Below are 13,311 nucleotides of genomic sequence, written 5' to 3' on the forward strand. Positions count from 1 at the left end.
AACGCCATGCGCTCCGCCTCGCCTATCGCATCCGTCTCCCTTCCCCCACGCGGATCCTCTATGACCTGATTCCCTTCCCGCACCTCCTCCTTTTCCTCGAACGGTTACGGATCCTCTACACCTCCCGCAAGCTTGATCCTCCACACCCTCTTGTCTCTCCCATCCTCTCCCACCCCAACCCGCTGCCGCGCCTGCATTCCTATATCCCACCTGCTCTCCATCTTTACACCCTCCACACCCTCTCCCTCGGTGGCTTCCGTCAACTCCCCCTCCCTGATGATGCCCTCCTCCCCTCCATCTACCCCTCCTACCAACTTTGAGCCTTACCTTCCCTCTCCTCTCCTTTTCCTGTGGGCACCCTCTCTCCCTTCTCTCCCTCCCTCCCCTCCCCTTTCTCCTTGGGCTTCCACTCCCCCTACCCTCCCCCTTCTCCTCCATCCCTCTCCTCCACTGGCATCTTCCCCTCCCCCTCTCTCTCCTCTTCCCCACACCTTTTCCCCTTGGCAGGCCACGACTCTGCTGTCTTCCATCAGTTACTTTCATCGTCCTACGCCGAAGACCATCGCATGTGTTTGTGCCTCGACTCTCCTGCAGTGTGTTTGTGTTTCGTCGTTTGTGCTCCGCTGGTTCACGTGTGGCCATCTGCCATCTGCGTTTGTGCACCGTGTTTCTCCGCTTTTATCCATTGTGCTACGCACGTGACCGACTCCGTTTTAACTCTGTTTTGTCTACTGTTTGTACCCCGCCGTCTTGATTGTTTTTATATCTCACTCATCTCTGTTCTGTGTATACTCTGAGGCCGAAGAGCGGCATACTTGGTCCGCTGCCGGCCTACCTGTTTGTCACAGGTATTAAAATCACAATAAAGGAAAAAAAAAAAAAAAAAAAAAAAAAAAGGTACAGCATAAGGTGGGATGGGACAGTCTGAAATATATTTCATAGATGTATTTCTCACATATCTCAGAGCCTTCCGCGGTTGTCGTCGTCGTCGTCGTCGTCGTCGTCGTCGTCGTCGTCGCCGCTGCAGAAGTAGCAAATGGACATCGTAGCAAATGCGGCGAGGGACGCCCTGCCTTACATTTCCGAATGCACAAAGTGTGTGGTTTAGTTTCCCAGTCTATATTTGGTAGGTCTCGTAGCAGGTTGAATGTATCAAATGGGTGGGAAAGAGCAAGGGGCAGCGTCTGTGTAGAACGAAAACACAACTCCTCAGTGGTGTGAGCGTTTTGAGATGAATCGTATATAAGTTCCACTTGTTTGTCAGTGTCCGTGTGGCCTAATGGATAAGGCGTCGGACTTCGTATCCGAAGATTGCGTGTTTGATTCCTCTCTCGGTCGTGTTTTTCCAGATCTGAAAAAGAAACATACCGTTTTAGTGTAGCACTTGAGCAGTACGAAACCGTGTGAACGTTGCTGTTGACCATTTTCTGCTTGGAGATGCTCTTGAGCTTGAAACACGCACAACAAGACCGGTGTTAACTAGCGAATTGGTTTGCATATTGCCGTCGCCGCGTGTTTTTGACTGGCACTTGCACATCTAAAATAACGTCGGAAAGTAACTCGTTCGGCTTATGAGTCACATCAAGTATGTGTGTTAATTTTGACGAAACTAGCTCTGCAGGTTGTCATGCAATTCTGTTACCTCTCAGAAATGATTATGAAATAAAAGTGAACTACGTGACGAGTGTGACGTTAGGAAAACATTAGGCAACATGGGGAGGTTCTGTATGGGACCAATCAACCCAAACGAGTACTGTGTGACGTGCTAACCGGCATATACTCACCGAGGCAGCGCGGCTAGCTCAGTCGGTAGAACATAAGGCTCTTAATCCCAGGGTCGTGGGTTCGAGCCCCACGTGGGGAGGAACGGAATTTTGTTCCTCTGCAGATGTAACTTACCGTTTTTCTGATTAACGTGATGTAATGGAAATAGCAACTTTAAACTTTGCCTACGTCTCCGTCAGTCGCTACGAAACTGTATTTGAAGGTGAAGGTGATTTTGTAGACATGTGTGAAAGACATGTTCTGAAATGCAAGTGGTGTTATTTGGAGAGCACTTCGTTTACGTGTCAGATGTGTAGGCAAGCAGTAATGGGTCGCCATAGCTGCAAATATTAGACGGTAATATGAAGTGTTGTCAGCTGAAGTCTGATGATCCAGACGACCGTAAGGATGAAGTACGCAAAAGTACCGCAAGGCCGCGCCTCTTTAGCTCAGTGTCAGAGCACTGGTCTAGTAAACCAGGGGTCGTGAGTTCGATCCTCACAGGAGGCAGACGAATTTTGGATATCAGTTGCGCGTCGTGGCCTTATAGCAAACAGTATCTGGGATGACTAACAATTAGCGAGAGGCGTTTTATTAATAATTACTCTCAGACGTGATTAAGGCGAATGGCGCAGATAAAGCATTTGCCAAAGCGGTACAGCATAAGGTGGGATGGGACAGTCTGAAATTTATTTTATAGATGTATTTCTCACATATCTCAGAGCCTTCCGCGGTTGTCGTCGTCGTCGTCGTCGTCGTCGTCGTCGTCGTCGTCGTCGTCGTCGTCGCCGCCGCCGGCACTTCTGCAGAAGTAGCAAATGGACATCGTAGCAAATGCGGCGAGGGACGCCCTGCCTTACATTTCCGAATGCACAAAGTGTGTGGTTTAGTTTCCCAGTCTATATTTGGTAGGTCTCGTAGCAGGTTGAATGTATCAAATGGGTGGGAAAGAGCAAGGGGCAGCGTCTGTGTAGAACGAAAACACAACTCCTCAGTGGTGTGAGCGTTTTGAGATGAGTCGTATATAAGTTCCACTTGTTTGTCAGTGACCGTGTGGCCTAATGGATAAGGCGTCGGACTTCGTATCCGAAGATTGCGTGTTTGATTCCTCTCTCGGTCGTGTTTTTCCAGATCTGAAAAAGAAACATACCGTTTTAGTGTAGCACTTGAGCAGTACGAAACCGTGTGAACGTTGCTGTTGACCATTTTCTGCTTGGAGATGCTCTTGAGCTTGAAATACGCACAACAAGACCGGTGTTAACTAGCGAATTGGTTTGCATATTGCCGTCGCCGCGTGTTTTTGACTGGCACTTGCACATCTAAAATAACGTCGGAAAGTAACTCGTTCGGCTTATGAGTCACATCAAGTATGTGTGTTAATTTTGACGAAACTAGCTCTGCAGGTTGTCATGCAATTCTGTTACCTCTCAGAAATGATTATGAAATAAAAGTGAACTACGTGACGAGTGTGACGTTAGAAAAACATTAGGCAACATGGAGAGGTTCTGTATGGGACCAATCAACCCAAACGAGTACTGTGTGACGTGCTAACCGGCATATACTCACCGAGGCAGCGCGGCTAGCTCAGTCGGTAGAACATAAGGCTGTTAATCCCAGGTACGTGGGTTCGAGCCCCACGTGGGGAGGAACGGAATTTTGTTCCTCTGCAGAAGTAACTTACCGTTTTTCTGATTAACATGATGTAATGGAAATAGCAACTTTAAACTTTACCTACGTCTCCGTCAGTCGCTACGAAACTGTATTTGAAGGTAAAGGTGATTTTGTAGACATGTGAGAAAGACATGTTCTGAAATGCAAGTGGTGTTATTTGGAGAGCACTTTCTTTACGTGTCAGATGTGTAGTCAAGCAGTAATGGGTCGCCATAGCTGCAAATATTAGACGGTAATATGAAGTGTTGTCAGCTGAAGTCTGATGATCCAGACGACCGTAAGGATGAAGTACGCAAAAGTACCGCTAGGCCGCGCCTCTTTAGCTCAGTGGCAGAGCACTGGTCTAGTAAACCAGGGGTCGTGAGTTCGATCCTCACAGGAGGCAGACGAATATTGGATATCAGTTGCGCGTCGTGGCCTTATAGCAAACAGTATCTGGGATGACTAACAATTAGCGAGAGGCGTTTTATTAAGAATTACTCTCAGATGTGATTAAGGCGAATGGCGCAGATAAAGCATTTGCCAAAGCGGTACAGCATAAGGTGGGATGGGACAGTCTGAAATATATTTCATAGATGTATTTCTCACATATCTCAGAGCCTTCCGCGGTTGTCGTCGTCGTCGTCGTCGCCGCTGCAGAAGTAGCAAATGGACATCGTAGCAAATGCGGCGAGGGACGCCCTGCCTTACATTTCCGAATGCACAAAGTGTGTGGTTTAGTTTCCCAGTCTATATTTGGTAGGTCTCGTAGCAGGTTGAATGTATCAAATGGGTGGGAAAGAGCAAGGGGCAGCGTCTGTGTAGAACGAAAACACAACTCCTCAGTGGTGTGAGCGTTTTGAGATGAGTCGTATATAAGTTCCACTTGTTTGTCAGTGACCGTGTGGCCTAATGGATAAGGCGTCGGACTTCGTATGCGAAGATTGCGTGTTTGATTCCTCTCTCGGTCGTGTTTTTCCAGATCTGAAAAAGAAACATACCGTTTTAGTGTAGCATTTGAGCAGTACGAAACCGTGTGAACGTTGCTGTTGACCATTTTCTGCTTGGAGATGCTCTTGAGCTTGAAACACGCACAACAAGACCGGTGTTAACTAGCGAATTGGTTTGCATATTGCCGTCGCCGCGTGCTTTTGACTGGCACTTGCACATCTAAAATAACGTCGGAAAGTGACTCGTTCGGCTTATGAGTCACATCAAGTATGTGTGTTAATTTTGACGAAACTAGCTCTGCAGGTTGTCATGCAATTCTGTTACCTCTCAGAAATGATTATGAAATAAAAGTGAACTACGTGACGAGTGTGACGTTAGGAAAACATTAGGCAACATGGGGAGGTTCTGTATGGGACCAATCAACCCAAACGAGTACTGTGTGACGTGCTAACCGGCATATACTCACCGAGGCAGCGCGGCTAGCTCAGTCGGTAGAACATAAGGCTCTTAATCCCAGGGTCGTGGGTTCGAGCCCCACGTGGGGAAGAACGGAATTTTGTTCCTCTGCAAATGTAACTTACCGTTTTTCTGATTAACGTGATGTAATGGAAATAGCAACTTTAAACTTTGCCTACGTCTCCGTCAGTCGCTACGAAACTGTATTTGAAGGTGAAGGTGATTTTGTAGACATGTGTGAAAGACATGTTCTGAAATGCAAGTGGTGTTATTTGGAGAGCACTTCCTTTACGTGTCAGATGTGTAGCCAAGCAGTAATGGGTCGCCATAGCTGCAAATATTAGACGGTAATATGAAGTGTTGTCAGCTGAAGTCTGATGATCCAGACGACTGTAAGGATGAAGCACGCAAAAGAACCGCTATACCGCGCCTCTTTAGCTCAGTGGCAGAGCTCTGGTCTAGTATACCAAGGGTCGTGAGTTCGATCCTCACAGGAGGCAGACGAATTTCGGATATCAGTTGCGCGTCGTGGCCTTAAAAGGAACAGTATCTGGGATGACTAACAATTAGCGAGAGGCGTTTTATTAAGAATTACTCTCAGATGTGATTAAGGCGAATGGCGCAGATAAAGCATTTGCCAAAGCGGTACAGCATAAGGTGGGATGGGACAGTCTGAAATATATTTTATAGATGTATTTCTCACATATCTCAGAGCCTTCCGCGGTTGTCGTCGTCGTCGTCGTCGTCGTCGTCGTCGCCGCCGCCGCCACTTCTGCAGAAGTAGCAAATGGACATCGTAGCAAATGCGGCGAGGGACGCCCTGCCTTACATTTCCGAATGCACAAAGTGTGTGGTTTAGTTTCCCAGTCTATATTTGGTAGGTCTCGTAGCAGGTTGAATGTATCAAATGGGTGGGAAAGAGCAAGGGGCAGCGTCTGTGTAGAACGAAAACACAACTCCTCAGTGGTGTGAGCGTTTTGAGATGAATCGTATATAAGTTCCACTTGTTTGTCAGTGTCCGTGTGGCCTAATGGATAAGGCGTCGGACTTCGTATCCGAAGATTGCGTGTTTGATTCCTCTCTCGGTCGTGTTTTTCCAGATCTGAAAAAGAAACATACCGTTTTAGTGTAGCACTTGAGCAGTACGAAACCGTGTGAACGTTGCTGTTGACCATTTTCTGCTTGGAGATGCTCTTGAGCTTGAAACACGCACAACAAGACCGGTGTTAACTAGCGAATTGGTTTGCATATTGCCGTCGCCGCGTGTTTTTGACTGGCACTTGCACATCTAAAATAACGTCGGAAAGTAACTCGTTCGGCTTATGAGTCACATCAAGTATGTGTGTTAATTTTGACGAAATTAGCTCTGCAGGTTGTCATGCAATTCTGTTACCTCTCAGAAATGATTATGAAATAAAAGTGAACTACGTGACGAGTGTGACGTTAGGAAAACATTAGGCAACATGGGGAGGTTCTGTATGGGACCAATCAACCCAAACGAGTACTGTGTGACGTGCTAACCGGCATATACTCACCGAGGCAGCGCGGCTAGCTCAGTCGGTAGAACATAAGGCTCTTAATCCCAGGGTCGTGGGTTCGAGCCCCACGTGGGGAGGAACGGAATTTTGTTCCTCTGCAGATGTAACTTACCGTTTTTCTGATTAACGTGATGTAATGGAAATAGCAACTTTAAACTTTGCCTACGTCTCCGTCAGTCGCTACGAAACTGTATTTGAAGGTGAACGTGATTTTGTAGACATGTGTGAAAGACATGTTCTGAAATGCAAGTGGTGTTATTTGCAGAGCACTTCCTTTACGTGTCAGATGTGTAGGCAAGCAGTAATGGGTCGCCATAGCTGCAAATATTAGACGGTAATATGAAGTGTTGTCAGCTGAAGTGTGATGATCCAGACGACCGTAAGGATGAAGTACGCAAAAGTACCGCTAGGCCGCGCCTCTTTAGCTCAGTGGCAGAGCATTGGTCTAGTAAACCAGGGGTCGTGAGTTCGATCCTCACAGGAGGCAGACGAATTTTGGATATCAGTTGCGCGTCGTGGCCTTATAGCAAACAGTATCTGGGATGACTAACAATTAGCGAGAGGCGTTTTATTAAGAATTACTCTCAGACGTGATTAAGGCGAATGGCGCAGATAAAGCATTTGCCAAAGCGGTACAGCATAAGGTGGGATGGGACAGTCTGAAATATATTTTATAGATGTATTTCTCACATATCTCAGAGCCTTCCGCGGTCGTCGTCGTCGTCGTCGCCGCCGCCACTTCTGCAGAAGTAGCAAATGGCCATCGTAGCAAATGCGGCGAGGGACGCCCTTCCTTACATTTCCGAATGCACAAAGTGTGTGGTTTAGTTTCCCAGTCTATATTTGGTAGGTCTCGTAGCAGGTTGAATGTATCAAATGGGTGGGAAAGAGCAAGGGGCAGCGTCTGTGTAGAACGAAAACACAACTCCTCAGTGGTGTGAGCGTTTTGAGATGAGTCGTATATAAGTTCCACTTGTTTGTCAGTGACCGTGTGGCCTAATGGATAAGGCGTCGGACTTCGTATGCGAAGATTGCGTGTTTGATTCCTCTCTCGGTCGTGTTTTTCCAGATCTGAAAAAGAAACATACCGTTTTAGTGTAGCATTTGAGCAGTACGAAACCGTGTGAACGTTGCTGTTGACCATTTTCTGCTTGGAGATGCTCTTGAGCTTGAAACACGCACAACAAGACCGGTGTTAACTAGCGAATTGGTTTGCATATTGCCGTCGCCGCGTGCTTTTGACTGGCACTTGCACATCTAAAATAACGTCGGAAAGTGACTCGTTCGGCTTATGAGTCACATCAAGTATGTGTGTTAATTTTGACGAAACTAGCTCTGCAGGTTGTCATGCAATTCTGTTACCTCTCAGAAATGATTATGAAATAAAAGTGAACTACGTGACGAGTGTGACGTTAGGAAAACATTAGGCAACATGGGGAGGTTCTGTATGGGACCAATCAACCCAAACGAGTACTGTGTGACGTGCTAACCGGCATATACTCACCGAGGCAGCGCGGCTAGCTCAGTCGGTAGAACATAAGGCTCTTAATCCCAGGGTCGTGGGTTCGAGCCCCACGTGGGGAGGAACGGAATTTTGTTCCTCTGCAGATGTAACTTACCGTTTTTCTGATTAACGTGATGTAATGGAAATAGCAACTTTAAACTTTGCCTACGTCTCCGTCAGTCGCTACGAAACTGTATTTGAAGGTGAAGGTGATTTTGTAGACATGTGTGAAAGACATGTTCTGAAATGCAAGTGGTGTTATTTGGAGAGCACTTCCTTTACGTGTCAGATGTGTAGCCAAGCAGTAATGGGTCGCCATAGCTGCAAATATTAGACGGTAATATGAAGTGTTGTCAGCTGAAGTCTGATGATCCAGACGACCGTAAGGATGAAGTACGCAAAAGTAACGCTAGGCCGCGCCTCTTTAGCTCAGTGGCAGAGCACTGGTCTAGTAAACCAGGGGTCGTGAGTTCGATCCTCACAGGAGGCAGACGAACTTTGGATATCAGTTGCGCGTCGTGGCCTTATAGCAAACAGTATCTGGGATGACTAACAATTAGCGAGAGGCGTTTTATTAAGAATTACTCTCAGATGTGATTAAGGCGAATGGCGCAGATAAAGCATTTGCCAAAGCGGTACAGCATAAGGTGGGATGGGACAGTCTGAAATATATTTTATAGATGTATTTCTCACATATCTCAGAGCCTTCCGCGGTTGTCGTCGTCGTCGTCGTCGTCGTCGTCGTCGTCGTCGTCGTCGTCGTCGTCGTCGTCGTCGTCGTCGCCGCCGCCGCCACTTCTGCAGAAGTAGCAAATGGACATCGTAGCAAATGCGGCGAGGGACGCCCTGCCTTACATTTCCGAATGCACAAAGTGTGTGGTTTAGTTTCCCAGTCTATATTTGGTAGGTCTCGTAGCAGGTTGAATGTATCAAATGGGTGGGAAAGAGCAAGGGGCAGCGTCTGTGTAGAACGAAAACACAACTCCTCAGTGGTGTGAGCGTTTTGAGATGAATCGTATATAAGTTCCACTTGTTTGTCAGTGTCCGTGTGGCCTAATGGATAAGGCGTCGGACTTCGTATCCGAAGATTGCGTGTTTGATTCCTCTCTCGGTCGTGTTTTTCCAGATCTGAAAAAGAAACATACCGTTTTAGTGTAGCACTTGAGCAGTACGAAACCGTGTGAACGTTGCTGTTGACCATTTTCTGCTTGGAGATGCTCTTGAGCTTGAAACACGCACAACAAGACCGGTGTTAACTAGCGAATTGGTTTGCATATTGCCGTCGCCGCGTGTTTTTGACTGGCACTTGCACATCTAAAATAACGTCGGAAAGTAACTCGTTCGGCTTATGAGTCACATCAAGTATGTGTGTTAATTTTGACGAAACTAGCTCTGCAGGTTGTCATGCAATTCTGTTACCTCTCAGAAATGATTATGAAATAAAAGTGAACTACGTGACGAGTGTGACGTTAGGAAAACATTAGGCAACATGGGGAGGTTCTGTATGGACCAATCAACCCAAACGAGTACTGTGTGACGTGCTAACCGGCAAATACTCACCGAGGCAGCGCGGCTAGCTCAGTCGGTAGAACATAAGGCTCTTAATCCCAGGGTCGTGGGTTCGAGCCCCACGTGGGGAGGAACGGAATTTTGTTCCTCTGCAGATGTAACTTACCGTTTTTCTGATTAACGTGATGTAATGGAAATAGCAACTTTAAACTTTGCCTACGTCTCCGTCAGTCGCTACGAAACTGTATTTGAAGGTGAACGTGATTTTGTAGACATGTGTGAAAGACATGTTCTGAAATGCAAGTGGTGTTATTTGCAGAGCACTTCCTTTACGTGTCAGATGTGTAGGCAAGCAGTAATGGGTCGCCATAGCTGCAAATATTAGACGGTAATATGAAGTGTTGTCAGCTGAAGTCTGATGATCCAGACGACCGTAAGGATGAAGTACGCAAAAGTACCGCTAGGCCGCGCCTCTTTAGCTCAGTGGCAGAGCACTGGTCTAGTAAACCGGGGGTCGTGAGTTCGATCCTCACAGGAGGCAGACGAATTTTGGATATCAGTTGCGCGTCGTGGCCTTATAGCAAACAGTATCTGGGATGACTAACAATTAGCGAGAGGCGTTTTATTAAGAATTACTCTCAGACGTGATTAAGGCGAATGGCGCAGATAAAGCATTTGCCAAAGCGGTACAGCATAAGGTGGGATGGGACAGTCTGAAATATATTTTATAGATGTATTTCTCACATATCTCAGAGCCTTCCGCGGTTGTCGTCGTCGTCGTCGTCGTCGTCGTCGTCGTCGTCGTCGTCGTCGCCGCCGCCGCCACTTCTGCAGAAGTAGCAAATGGACATCGTAGCAAATGCGGCGAGGGACGCCCTTCCTTACATTTCCGAATGCACAAAGTGTGTGGTTTAGTTTCCCAGTCTATATTTGGTAGGTCTCGTAGCAGGTTGAATGTATCAAATGGGTGGGAAAGAGCAAGGGGCAGCGTCTGTGTAGAACGAAAACACAACTCCTCAGTGGTGTGAGCGTTTTGAGATGAGTCGTATATAAGTTCCACTTGTTTGTCAGTGACCGTGTGGCCTAATGGATAAGGCGTCGGACTTCGTATGCGAAGATTGCGTGTTTGATTCCTCTCTCGGTCGTGTTTTTCCAGATCTGAAAAAGAAACATACCGTTTTAGTGTAGCATTTGAGCAGTACGAAACCGTGTGAACGTTGCTGTTGACCATTTTCTGCTTGGAGATGCTCTTGAGCTTGAAACACGCACAACAAGACCGGTGTTAACTAGCGAATTGGTTTGCATATTGCCGTCGCCGCGTGTTTTTGACTGGCACTTGCACATCTAAAATAACGTCGGAAAGTGACTCGTTCGGCTTATGAGTCACATCAAGTATGTGTGTTAATTTTGACGAAACTAGCTCTGCAGGTTGTCATGCAATTCTGTTACCTCTCAGAAATGATTATGAAATAAAAGTGAACTACGTGACGAGTGTGACGTTAGGAAAACATTAGGCAACATGGGGAGGTTCTGTATGGGACCAATCAACCCAAACGAGTACTGTGTGACGTGCTAACCGGCATATACTCACCGAGGCAGCGCGGCTAGCTCAGTCGGTAGAACATAAGGCTCTTAATCCCAGGGTCGTGGGTTCGAGCCCCACGTGGGGAAGAACGGAATTTTGTTCCTCTGCAAATGTAACTTACCGTTTTTCTGATTAACGTGATGTAATGGAAATAGCAACTTTAAACTTTGCCTACGTCTCCGTCAGTCGCTACGAAACTGTATTTGAAGGTGAAGGTGATTTTGTAGACATGTGTGAAAGACATGTTCTGAAATGCAAGTGGTGTTATTTGGAGAGCACTTCCTTTACGTGTCAGATGTGTAGCCAAGCAGTAATGGGTCGCCATAGCTGCAAATATTAGACGGTAATATGAAGTGTTGTCAGCTGAAGTCTGATGATCCAGACGACTGTAAGGATGAAGCACGCAAAAGAACCGCTATACCGCGCCTCTTTAGCTCAGTGGCAGAGCTCTGGTCTAGTATACCAAGGGTCGTGAGTTCGATCCTCACAGGAGGCAGACGAATTTCGGATATCAGTTGCGCGTCGTGGCCTTATAGCAAACAGTATCTGGGATGACTAACAATTAGCGAGAGGCGTTTTATTAAGAATTACTCTCAGATGTGATTAAGGCGAATGGCGCAGATAAAGCATTTGCCAAAGCGGTACAGCATAAGGTGGGATGGGACAGTCTGAAATATATTTTATAGATGTATTTCTCACATATCTAAGAGCCTTCCGCGGTTGTCGTCGTCGTCGTCGTCGTCGTCGCCGCCGCCGCCACTTCTGCAGAAGTAGCAAATGGACATCGTAGCAAATGCGGCGAGGGACGCCCTGCCTTACATTTCCGAATGCACAAAGTGTGTGGTTTAGTTTCCCAGTCTATATTTGGTAGGTCTCGTAGCAGGTTGAATGTATCAAATGGGTGGGAAAGAGCAAGGGGCAGCGTCTGTGTAGAACGAAAACACAACTCCTCAGTGGTGTGAGCGTTTTGAGATGAATCGTATATAAGTTCCACTTGTTTGTCAGTGTCCGTGTGGCCTAATGGATAAGGCGTCGGACTTCGTATCCGAAGATTGCGTGTTTGATTCCTCTCTCGGTCGTGTTTTTCCAGATCTGAAAAAGAAACATACCGTTTTAGTGTAGCACTTGAGCAGTACGAAACCGTGTGAACGTTGCTGTTGACCATTTTCTGCTTGGAGATGCTCTTGAGCTTGAAACACGCACAACAAGACCGGTGTTAACTAGCGAATTGGTTTGCATATTGCCGTCGCCGCGTGTTTTTGACTGGCACTTGCACATCTAAAATAACGTCGGAAAGTAACTCGTTCGGCTTATGAGTCACATCAAGTATGTGTGTTAATTTTGACGAAACTAGCTCTGCAGGTTGTCATGCAATTCTGTTACCTCTCAGAAATGATTATGAAATAAAAGTGAACTACGTGACGAGTGTGACGTTAGGAAAACATTAGGCAACATGGGGAGGTTCTGTATGGGACCAATCAACCCAAACGAGTACTGTGTGACGTGCTAACCGGCATATAGTCACCGAGGCAGCGCGGCTAGCTCAGTCGGTAGAACATAAGGCTCTTAATCCCAGGGTCGTGGGTTCGAGCCCCACGTGGGGAGGAACGGAATTTTGTTCCTCTGCAGATGTAACTTACCGTTTTTCTGATTAACGTGATGTAATGGAAATAGCAACTTTAAACTTTGCCTACGTCTCCGTCAGTCGCTACGAAACTGTATTTGAAGGTGAAGGTGATTTTGTAGACATGTGTGAAAGACATGTTCTGAAATGCAAGTGGTGTTATTTGCAGAGCACTTCCTTTACGTGTCAGATGTGTAGGCAAGCAGTAATGGGTCGCCATAGCTGCAAATATTAGACGGTAATATGAAGTGTTGTCGTCGTCGTCGCCGCCGCCGCCACTTCTGCAGAAGTAGCAAATGGACATCGTAGCAAATGCGGCGAGGGACGCCCTGCCTTACATTTCCGAATGCACAAAGTGTGTGGTTTAGTTTCCCAGTCTATATTTGGTAGGTCTCGTAGCAGGTTGAATGTATCAAATGGGTGGGAAAGAGCAAGGGGCAGCGTCTGTGTAGAACGAAAACACAACTCCTCAGTGGTGTGAGCGTTTTGAGATGAGTCGTATATAAGTTCCACTTGTTTGTCAGTGACCGTGTGGCATAATGGATAAGGCGTCGGACTTCGTATCCGAAGATTGCGTGTTTGATTCCTCTCTCGGTCGTGTTTTTCCAGATCTGAAAAAGAAACATACCGTTTTAGTGTAGCACTTGAGCAGTACGAAACCGTGTGAACGTTGCTGTTGACCATTTTCTGCTTGGAGATGCTCTTGAGCTTGAAACACGCACAACAAGAC

General features: G+C 46.8%; 7 non-coding genes across 7 annotated transcripts; all 7 read left to right on the top strand.

Annotated features, from left to right (window-relative positions):
• The first annotated feature begins 2,202 nt into the window (after window positions 1-2,202).
• Trnat-agu (transfer RNA threonine (anticodon AGU)) lies at window positions 2,203-2,274 on the top strand. Its single transcript has one exon. It is a non-coding gene; the product is annotated as a tRNA-Thr (tRNA).
• Window positions 2,275-3,748: 1,474 nt separating this feature from the next.
• On the top strand, window positions 3,749-3,820 carry Trnat-agu (transfer RNA threonine (anticodon AGU)). Its single transcript has one exon. It is a non-coding gene; the product is annotated as a tRNA-Thr (tRNA).
• Window positions 3,821-5,249: 1,429 nt separating this feature from the next.
• Window positions 5,250-5,321, top strand: Trnat-agu (transfer RNA threonine (anticodon AGU)). The gene has a single exon. It is a non-coding gene; the product is annotated as a tRNA-Thr (tRNA).
• A 1,453-nt stretch (window positions 5,322-6,774) lies between these two features.
• Trnat-agu (transfer RNA threonine (anticodon AGU)) lies at window positions 6,775-6,846 on the top strand. Its single transcript has one exon. It is a non-coding gene; the product is annotated as a tRNA-Thr (tRNA).
• Window positions 6,847-8,281: 1,435 nt separating this feature from the next.
• On the top strand, window positions 8,282-8,353 carry Trnat-agu (transfer RNA threonine (anticodon AGU)). Its single transcript has one exon. It is a non-coding gene; the product is annotated as a tRNA-Thr (tRNA).
• A 1,488-nt stretch (window positions 8,354-9,841) lies between these two features.
• On the top strand, window positions 9,842-9,913 carry Trnat-agu (transfer RNA threonine (anticodon AGU)). Its single transcript has one exon. It is a non-coding gene; the product is annotated as a tRNA-Thr (tRNA).
• A 1,468-nt stretch (window positions 9,914-11,381) lies between these two features.
• On the top strand, window positions 11,382-11,453 carry Trnat-agu (transfer RNA threonine (anticodon AGU)). The gene has a single exon. It is a non-coding gene; the product is annotated as a tRNA-Thr (tRNA).
• The last annotated feature ends 1,858 nt before the right edge of the window (window positions 11,454-13,311 follow it).

This window comes from Schistocerca gregaria, chromosome 4, assembly GCF_023897955.1.
Source record: "Schistocerca gregaria isolate iqSchGreg1 chromosome 4, iqSchGreg1.2, whole genome shotgun sequence".
NCBI lineage: Eukaryota > Metazoa > Arthropoda > Insecta > Orthoptera > Acrididae > Schistocerca > Schistocerca gregaria.